Here is a 10304-nt window from a genome sequence, read left to right on the forward strand (position 1 = left end):
TGCACAAGAAAAGTTGTCTGAATGAGTTTAGGTAGAAAAATACATTAGTGTTTCTATAAAAAGATCCACGAAAACCACAAAAAGTAAACCTCTGCACTAGCACACTGTGTACACTACAGCAATATATTTCACTTATATGGTTTAAGAGAAATATGGAGCAATACTTCACTAAGAAACAAAATACTGTGATGTTTATCCTCTAAATGAGATGATTGACAGCTCACTATTCTTTCTGGGTGGTCTCCTGGTGGTGCGAGGGGGTTGAGGGGGTTGACAGGCTCTATGTTCCCCTCTCAGCTATTTTTCATCCCTCGCTTTTTCCCCACAAACTCACTTTAAAGGGAATAGCCACATTACCCAGGTCATGTGTCCGCTGCTCAGCCCCTGAAGGCCGTTCTGACATGTTAGACATAGAATCTAACTCACTTTATGAGACACTGTGCCCTCTTTAAAGAGCTCAGACTCTCCACAGTTGATATTATGACAGATTTTTAACATGGTTCAAATACAGTCACAGACGACGCTGCTGATGTGAGCGACAAATATTTCAGACATTCAACCTTTTGCTACATTTCTATCCAGCTGTGTTGCAATTTTTAGCTACATTTTAAGAAAATCTGCAAGAGAAAATGCAGATAAATGCTGGGTTTAATCCATTACCATTTCATTGATTGTCCAATCAGAAACCCATTATACTGCTGTAGAATAAGAAGCGCAACAAGTTGATGTAACTAAAAGAGCGCCAGTCGAACCTCAAACGCTTAAAAACAACGTAGAAAGGTTGATGTAAATACTTCTGTTTTTTTCATGTATTAACGTGAGGAAGGTTACATCAGATCTGTGTTTATTTGCTGCAGTTGTTTTTGCATGTGCTTCATTATTTACTCACTAAACCTGTTTATATTGCACTTTGTCCCATTGTGCTTTTATCGATACACCAAACTTTAAGATATTTTAGAATTTTTGGCAATTTCACTCAGTTCTTTTTATCTATAAGCAACAGTTGGATGGATACACATCTATTGAAATCACTGAAATATAGTTTCTTATTCCACTCATGTGGCTTTCTAACAGGTCTTATGGTGTAATTCAATAATTGTCTTTAGTTTCCTGATTATTTGAGATTAATAATTATTGTCATGACCTGATTTTGTTTTTGCTCACAACTTTGCAAAAGCAAAATACATTTATTGAGCAGAACTCTTGCAGAATACATGTGAATGGTGAATGGCTGCACAGAGACGTGGAATAGTGTCTTTGAATTTCCAGTGAGTCAAATCCACTGGGCAAAATCAACCAATAATCAGTCAGATTACCAGTACACTTTTGAACTCAGTGCATTTGACTCCAAATCCCAAGAGACCGGTTTTCCAAGAGAGAGTGTTTGAGTCCGGTGTGAAGAGTAATTTTTAAGCAAAAGTATGTTAAATAAGAACATTTTTGAACCAGTGACCTTTACTCATTGTGACACGTGACTACAGCTTTGAGTTTTTAAAAAAAAAAAAGAAAAGAAAAAAGAAAAAAAAAAGAAATACAGGTGAGGCATAAAAGATAACTTATTCCAGACATAACTTCCAACAACAGGACACTCAATTGCACAATTATGGACAAAATGTTCTATCAACCCAATGGTTGGCCTACACGGCTCATAATTCTATAGGTCTATAATAGAAAAAAAATGTTACTGATTAACGTATGGTCTTCAGATACATACATATATACCTACATTTCTCATCAAGTTCTCCAACAGAAACGGCAGAAGAGGTAGTGTGTCAGTACCACAAATTACGGCACGTAGGCACGTATCGTGGTTCGCGTTTTAGGGCACATATATACGACGTACGTATCGCGACACGGGCTGGCTCACGGTTTAGGGCAAAAAACGTCTAGTAAGGCATTACAAAAGACAGTTTAAACAGTAAATAAGTGTAAGTACATGCCGGAAATGAGGTAGTTACAAGGGGCACTTCCATGCTGCACGTTACGTAAAAAGTTTAAGTTACATTCGAAAACGTGATTCAAGTCACTGACGTAAACAACGTAACTTAAGTTACGGGATGCAAACCCCACTCTCCTGGGAGAAAGTACGCTGCTTGTTCAACCCATCACCCCAACCGAACGTGGGAATCCGCCCTTTTAAACTTCACTTGGCTGTCAATCACTACTACGTCAGCAAGATGGTGGCGTACGCATTACAGCAGACGGTGAAATATGGAGACAAGGCTTGTTTGTTTCTCCCTGTACACGCAACCTATATTAACATTTTTGACAGGAAAACAGGCTGAAATTTCTTTCTGCCGACCGGCCTGGAATTTGAGTGCATTGCCTGCAACACTGAGCTTATGTTCTCATAATGTATTGGCAGATTTCACTACCAAGATAAAATACCCATCAAGGTGTTCTTTACTTGTGTTCTTAAGTCTTTCTGGAGTCAGAAGTCTTACCATTAAATCTGTGTGCTTTAAATCAGCATGCTCACACACACACATTCATCTAGGCTGTATTCACTGAGAGGAGAGAGGTGAACATCCATATTTTCTCACTTCATCATCCTGGCAGCCGTCCCATCACATGCTGGCTCTCTGCTCCAGACTAATAAGCGTATCCTCACTAAAGGCTTAAAGCACTCATTGGCCTTCTCCCCTCTCAGTGTCGTACCTGATCCAGATGGAGGTCTTTACCAGCAGCCAGACTTCACACACATTCTTCACATTGTTCCTCATTTGGTCTGATTATGCCTTGTTTCCTCTTGCTGGCTCCACAGTAGTTTTGACACCTTGATCCAATGGTAGACCAAACACAGAGGCAGTGACAGGCTGCAGGGATGGACCGCTAATCATGTCTGTGTTAAAGCCCTGGAGGATGTTGGGGTCAGCAGAGGGATGGACCTCCACAATGAAGGCAGTAATTGGCTGTGTGTTTGGGTTTTTAGCTGAACTACCAAGGAACAACAACATTTAGTGCCGGTCTGCTGACAAACAGAGAGAGAAGTAGTGATGTGACTTTTGAAAACAGGTGTATTGAGTCTTTTTTGCGTGCAATGGGAACATCACAGATTCTTTGCTTTGTGCCAGAATTTGTCCTTTAATGTTTTCTTTTTTTAACCTACTTTGACATATATATGCTTTTTAACTATTGGCTTTTAACAGTTTTTATGTCTATGACAAAAAAAAACAATATAAAGTTTCCCTTAAAACTAGATTCAGCCCAGTGATTACAATTATATGCGCAGATATGTTGATATAAAATGTCTTCGGCATGTTGTAGTCTCCAGAAGAAGGTGGTCGGGGTTAACACCCTTGTTCAGGTGTGAAGTTAATAAGACTTCACCTCCAATTCTAAGTTGTAAATTAACTTCTGTATGTATACGTCAAATTCTAACATCAAGCTCTACGTAACATGTTGTAATTGAAACTTGGTCAGGTAGTTATTTGCATATATTTATTATTAACCGAAACCTGAATCCTTTTCCAAATCTTAGTCACTTATTTTGGATGCCTAAACATAAACAAGTGATTTTTATCTGAATTCACAATATTAACAACAGTAGGTTTCAGGATTTTTTGCCTCAAAACTTTTTCAGCACCATCAGCGGTAAAAGAATGGATTGCAGTGGTTCATAAACATTAATATTCATCATATCCGTGGTTTGCAGAAATGTACCATGCCACTATTTATTCTGGCCACTGGGTTGCAAGATGTTTCAGGCAAACAAGATTTGCAGGACTTCTTTTTCTCTTTGAACGTGAACTTGAATTGTATTTGGGGCTCAGATATTGCAGATGAACCAAACTAAAAAATAATTTAACTTGTAGCCTCTCATCATGAAGAGAACACTACTTCCCATATTTGTTGTCATAAAAAGCATAATTTTAATAGTAATAATCCAAACTAGTGCTTCCATCTTTTAACCACACTGCTCAAAAACTCATTATTTACTATAATGTCAAAGGTTGAATGAAACATTACTCAGACATAAAAGTGTCCGTGCGAATATTTATGATGTGTGCCTTTCAGATTTGTGGAATTACATAAAGTAAGTAAACGTTTCAGGCAGATTGTGCCGTCGGTGTTTATGGATTTTCACAGCAAATACCTTAAAAGTAAAATAGTCGAGGTTTTTGTTGGAAAATATGAGCTGAAGCTCTCAAGCAGTGACAGTCTAACCGTCTCGTCTCGTTCTCTGCCAGTGCTTTGACTTATTATTCATGAACAAATAGTTTCTGTCCGTGGCTTTCTTTGCTGCATGGATTAAGTTAGTGTTCTCTCACACAGGAAATTGCATGTCTGTCAGGAGGATTGTGGGTCAGCGTCCTGTTCGTAAATCACGGCTCTAACAGTGACCACGCAGTAACTTCATGTTACATAAAATGGATCTGCTCCCTTCAGTGTGTTGTTACACAAACTGTTATTTTTCAGCAGATTGTGCCACATTTGATTTAAAAACTCTCTGAACTAATTTCCAACAACGTTCACATTACTCAAGGCTGACTTCACTTTACTTCTGCAAATTTACTCCCTTTTCCCTCTTTAATGAGCTCTCATTAGTCTCTTATTGGATTTTGTTCTTGAAGCACAAACGTTTATTGCCCCAAACGTCCCATTGTTCCAAAAAAACACAACATAATAACACAGATTAAGCTTTCAGCAAACATCCAGTCATTTCATCGTGCAGCCAACACCACCCTGTAAATCCAGCAGCGTGCCGTTGTTAAAGTGTTTTTGGAGCAAAAATTGGAGCCGAAAAAGTCGCCTCGATTTTGGTATTTATTTTCTGTGTTTAATTGGACAAATGAATAGCATTCCAGCCTGGGAGCATAGTGGCATTATTGTTCTCGGAGAATAAACACAGAAGGGTCCTGCGTGGACTATAAAACTCCAGAATAAACAGCTCTCTCAAAGCCCAGTATTGAATGTCTGTTTATGACTTGTAATATGAAGTGCAGAGCTCTAAAATCACTAATTACATCAGCTATGTGGATTTCTGGGGAGAGCTCTTAAAGGGGGTATTGGTGGCTGTAAGTGTGTGTGTGTGTGTGTGTGTGTGTGTGTGTGTGTGTAGGCTTGTATAAGCTAATATGTCTAATGTGTTTGTGCCCTCTTGGCAGCCTCATGTCGAAGCCAGTATTGTGTCTATTCTACACTTTTAGGTCCATTTGCTCGGTTTAAACTTTATGCCTGAGTGTGCTGCAGGATTACGAGCCTAGTGTGTTGTACATGTGTGCATATCTGTGTGTCTGTGTGTGTGTGTGTGTGTGTGTGTGTGTGTGTGTGTGTGTGTGTGTGTGTGTGTGTGTGTGTGTGGCTTGGTAACAGCCCACAGAGGGCTGACCTCGGTGCAGCGCGGGAGGAAAAAAATAGTTTCCTCTCCCCTGATCTCTGCAGACTCTGGTTATTAAAACATGTTTCCCTCTTCCGCTGAGATGAGAGGAGGTGAGCTGCCGACCCCCTCAACACGTGACGGACGAAGGAACAGTAATACAGGAATAGATCAAATATTTGTAATTGATTAACCTGATAGAATAAGTATTGGATTCATTGTACTTGTTGGATTTGATAGAGGTGGATATTTCACTTAAAAATTATATAAATTGTATGATGCTACACTAGTTTTTCACTTTGGATAGTACCCATCAGTGTAGGCTAGCTAATCACTGTAGTGCCACCAAGGGACATCATCTTCATCACAACAGCTGCTGAATCCTTCCATCAGCAACCAAACAGAGAATCTCTACACACATCAATTGTACAGTGTAGTATACAATGTAGTATGTCTGCAGGATGTTTCACAAGGATTTAAAGCTGCCAGCTAGTTGTAAAGAGTAGCCAGCTATGGGGGTCCAGGGGCATTTCACCCCAGAGAAAAACATATTTTTTTAATTTAAGAAAAAAAAAACAGATTTGGTGGCCTCTGGCACATTCTAATGCCACTATTGAGAGTTGTTAAGTTTGTAAATATGCAGTGAACTACTGTAAAGGATAATTGGTTGTTGGCAATTATACAAAAACATTCTGGGACATTTTAATTCAAACTTCAAAAATATTGTGAGGCTGAGGCACAGCCTACATTTTTTCATTTTTTATCATATGACAACGGCTTGTCACATTTAATGTTTTATAGTGTGATTGCGCTGTGTCTCAGTGATGGCTCTGCTGTAAAAAAAAAAAAAAAAAAAAATGTATAATGTAGATAAAGATTAATCATTCAATAGTTTATGATCCCCAGAAACATCTGTGTGGTAGATATGGAAATGCACATCTGGACTTTTTAATACTAACTGTGCACTGGTTTGGTTGTTGCCAGCAGTGTTTTCTGAAGTAGTTTGTCTAATGAGGATGTCTGTGCAGTTAGGGAAGTTCTTATGTGTTCTGTCATCAATTTTATTATTTTGCTAATATTTGTCACACTGAAGACTGGGAGTGATCCTGACCGACCTGCATGTATCTCGATCATATTCTAGTGAAGAAGCTAGTGGTCGAAAAATGCATACAAATAGTGATCGCAACTTGTTAATCAAAACTGTTTTGTTAAAATTAAAATATATTATACTAAAGTAGCCGCCTTGACTTAAATAAGTAGTCAGCTGTTTAAAAAATGTTGATTTCGTGCAAGCTGACCCACTGGTGACGATTCTCTCAGTGGTCTGCAGAGTTTAGGGTTTAAACTCCACCTTCAAAGACGTTGGGACAGAATGCATCAAATTCAGAAATCAGAGTCAGTATACTTACAACAAACAAATATGTATCAGACATAAAATATATTGTCTTTTCAAGTGAAAATACATTATGTCACAAAGGATTAGTAAATGATTGCATTCTGTTGTATTAGCCTTGAAGAAAACCAACTTTGTGACTTTTTTAGAATGGGGGTTGTAGTATCAGCTCAGCTCGCTCAGAACATCGATCGACATGCTACCAAAAAAGTACCAGGTGCTATCTATAACTTATACTAATGGAAAACTAAAGACAGTGAGTCAAGTTGGGTAGAGTCGCGCCGTCTCATGCATACGTGTCATGTTCTTATTCTTTTTCACTCCTGCAAAACAAGCAACTTCAATTTCAAGTCCTAAAACTTCATGGCATTTGGCATTTTTTTTCTGACATGTTGACGATATTTGTACAGACTTCCTTCATCTTTGTGAAACTACCCGCATGTGACGGAAGAAGAACGATCACACAAACAAACATGGAGGAATGAAGTGTGAAAGGTCTGCGGACAGCTGAGAGGTGGAAAAGAAAGCAGAGAGAGCGCAGAGAAAGGAAACATTCATGTGTGCAGCTCTGCAGTTCAGTCAGTGGCCAGTCAGCTCTGTTGGCCGCCTCTGCGTGCACCATCACCTCATCACTCACCGGCCCGCCTGGACGCCCAGCAGCCGCCGCCCACCCTCCCCGCCCTGCTGCTGCTGCTGCTGCCACATTATGGCTGCGTCTCATCACAGTGACCCACCACCTCATATCTCAGCACAGGTATGGGCTCATTCATGAGTGCTGGACACAGATTTAACACGGGGCCCATCGCTGGGATGACTGGTGGCCTGGCGGGCTGATGGACGGCCTGTCTGTCGGCTGAAGCTGCTCTGCTGTCTGACTGGACGCCGTTCTGACGGAGCTGAGGTCATCACAGACGCTCCAAACGAAGTGCACTGAATCATTCCTGGACTTCAGAAGTGACTTTGATGAGCCAGTTGGCTGTTTTGATTAAATATATTTCAAGCGTTAGAAGAAATGAATTGTTAGTAATACTCAAGATAAATTGAAAATGTGAAGATTAAATCACTTCACAAGGTTTTTCACACAGCTGCACAAAATGAAAACTGATTTCAAGGCCGTGCGGGGAATTTAATTTGCATAAATTCAAAGGAAAAAAATTCCTGGACATGTAAAACTAGTGTAAGTGTAGCTTTCAGTGCTGGAAGAAGCATTCAGATATTAAGTAAGTTTCACTTACGTAAAAGTATAAATATAAAAATATACAAAAAAAAAAAAGAACTCATTATGGAGGATGGCCCGTGTCAGAATTATGTATATTACATTACTGTATTATAATTATTGATGCATGAACGTGTTCATCACTTACTTACTGTTTCAGCTGGTGAAGGTGGAGCTATTTTTTTGCTATATAAACTACCAGTTACATCAATTACATCAATTAAATTATATAATTTATTTTCTGATTATATTCTGTTCATTAACTATAGATATCAGATAAATTTAGTGGAGTAAAAACTTTCTTCTGAAATGAAGTAGAGTAGCAGAATAAAGTAGCATAAAGTGGAAATACTAGTACAAGTAAAGTACAAGCATTTCACTTGAGTAAATGTACTTCCCACCACCAGTAGGATTTTTATAAGTTGTCTTAACTGACCAATGAAGGTAAAATATTTACCTGAAGTTACCCACACTGCTCAGACAACTTTTAACAATTTATGGAAGAATTTGTAATGATTACGTTTGTTTGTTGTTAACATTCTACACGCTGAACTTCCATTTTCATTAATATTTTAAATCTCAGTATGTAAAGGATAAGAGGGACAAAAATTCTATATTTTAAAGAGCAAAACGAACATTATAATAGTTGTCCGTCTCTGAATACTTTCTTACTCTCCTGACCTGTCGGTGGCTCTCAAGTCTATCAAATAAAGAAGGAACACTAGTTTTTTGCGGACATTATTCAAGGAAGAAATTATTATTTTTGTTGGGTCTATTTTCAGCTGCAAGTTAATACAAATGTGGTCCTCTTTGAGTTTGTAGAATCCATTTAAAAAAGCCATTAATCTAACATACTCTTTTCTTTTTAACAGTCAACCACTAACATCAGTTCTTGTTGTGTCAAAATATTTTGACTTTGTTTTCATGCATCGCTCTAATTTAAAAACACTACAGCGGATGCTTATTTTACAGGATATGTTCCATGTTTAAAGTATAAAATAATGATTTGCACATATGTCTAAGTTCTCTGGTTATATCCATCCACTTGAGTGGGGCTGTTTAAGAGTTGCAGTGCAAAGTGTTCAGTATCGCTGCTGTAACAGGACGCCTGTCACTGCCAACAACATCTATCTCAAGAACGGGTCATACACATTTATAGCTCGTATCACATTCACCGGCCACCAAATCAAGTCAGCAACTACGAGTCGCTCGTATCCTGCAGTATATAATATCATGCAGACCATATGATGACAGACTATAGCAGTGCAGACCACAAAGTAACACAATCTCCTGTCCGTCAAAATGTAATACAAAAACAGGCTGTAAAACAACACGTTATACTGCCTGAGTAATCACACAGGAAGTGATGTTTTTTTAATAAACGGAATAAAAAGTAGATAATTGACTGATCATGAAGAAGAGAGCACCATTAACTAAAACAACAGAAAACCCAGACTTTTTTTCTTTTTTTTTTTTTTTTACCAAAACACATGGCAGCTGAAGTAAAATGTGTCCCTAAAGTGATAGTTCTCCGTGGACGTCAGTGCAGAGAGGACGACCTCTGACCTGCAGTGTCTCTGATTTGTGGCGAGCAGCCAGTGCTGGACTCTACAGACTGTTGCAGGCTGAGCGCTGCAGCAGGTGGCAGGAGGCGTGATACGGAGCCCAGATACTAAAGGGGACAAACTAGAGCCAGATTAAGAAAAGGCAAGACTGCCATCTAGTGGCTCAGAGGCAGACTGGACAATGACATCAGGATCAGAATTCAAGCAGGTTTTCACATACATTAAATTTGATTTGCTGCTTTGATGTATAGACAAGAAGCATACATATAGAATAGGAAAAAAAATACAATAAATAAAATACAATAAAAAAAATAAATAATTGTTATTTAAAATCTGTAGGTGCAAGTGCAAAGGTTCCCAGTAACATCGAGTCATGGCTATTCCTTTGCGTTCAAGTGACAACTTTTTTTGTGTCAATTCTCAAAATCTAACTTTAAAAAGAAGCTCCTGATCGAAGTCCATACTTTTTATTTCCAACATGTCTTTGTTATTATTTTTATATTACTTTTGGGTTTTTCATTTACATTAAATGTTTTTCGTCAGATTCATTACAGTCCTTAAATGTTTTTGTTTCTGTTTCAACCTTTCTGAAGCATTTAGTACTTGGTTAATAATATTTTTGTACTTTTGCTTCTACTTTGACAGGACAGATGATTGTTTGCAAAGAGGGAGAGAGCGACATGCAGCTACGAGTTGGTTTCAACATGGGAGCGTTGCAGTTAGGATTCCTATATATATATAATTCAGTAAATTCATATAATTGTTATGTATTGTTCAAATAATAAGTAATTTCGAGCAACTTTTGGGGGA

Source organism: Centropristis striata, chromosome 10 (assembly GCF_030273125.1).
Source record: "Centropristis striata isolate RG_2023a ecotype Rhode Island chromosome 10, C.striata_1.0, whole genome shotgun sequence".
Classification (NCBI taxonomy): domain Eukaryota; kingdom Metazoa; phylum Chordata; class Actinopteri; order Perciformes; family Serranidae; genus Centropristis; species Centropristis striata.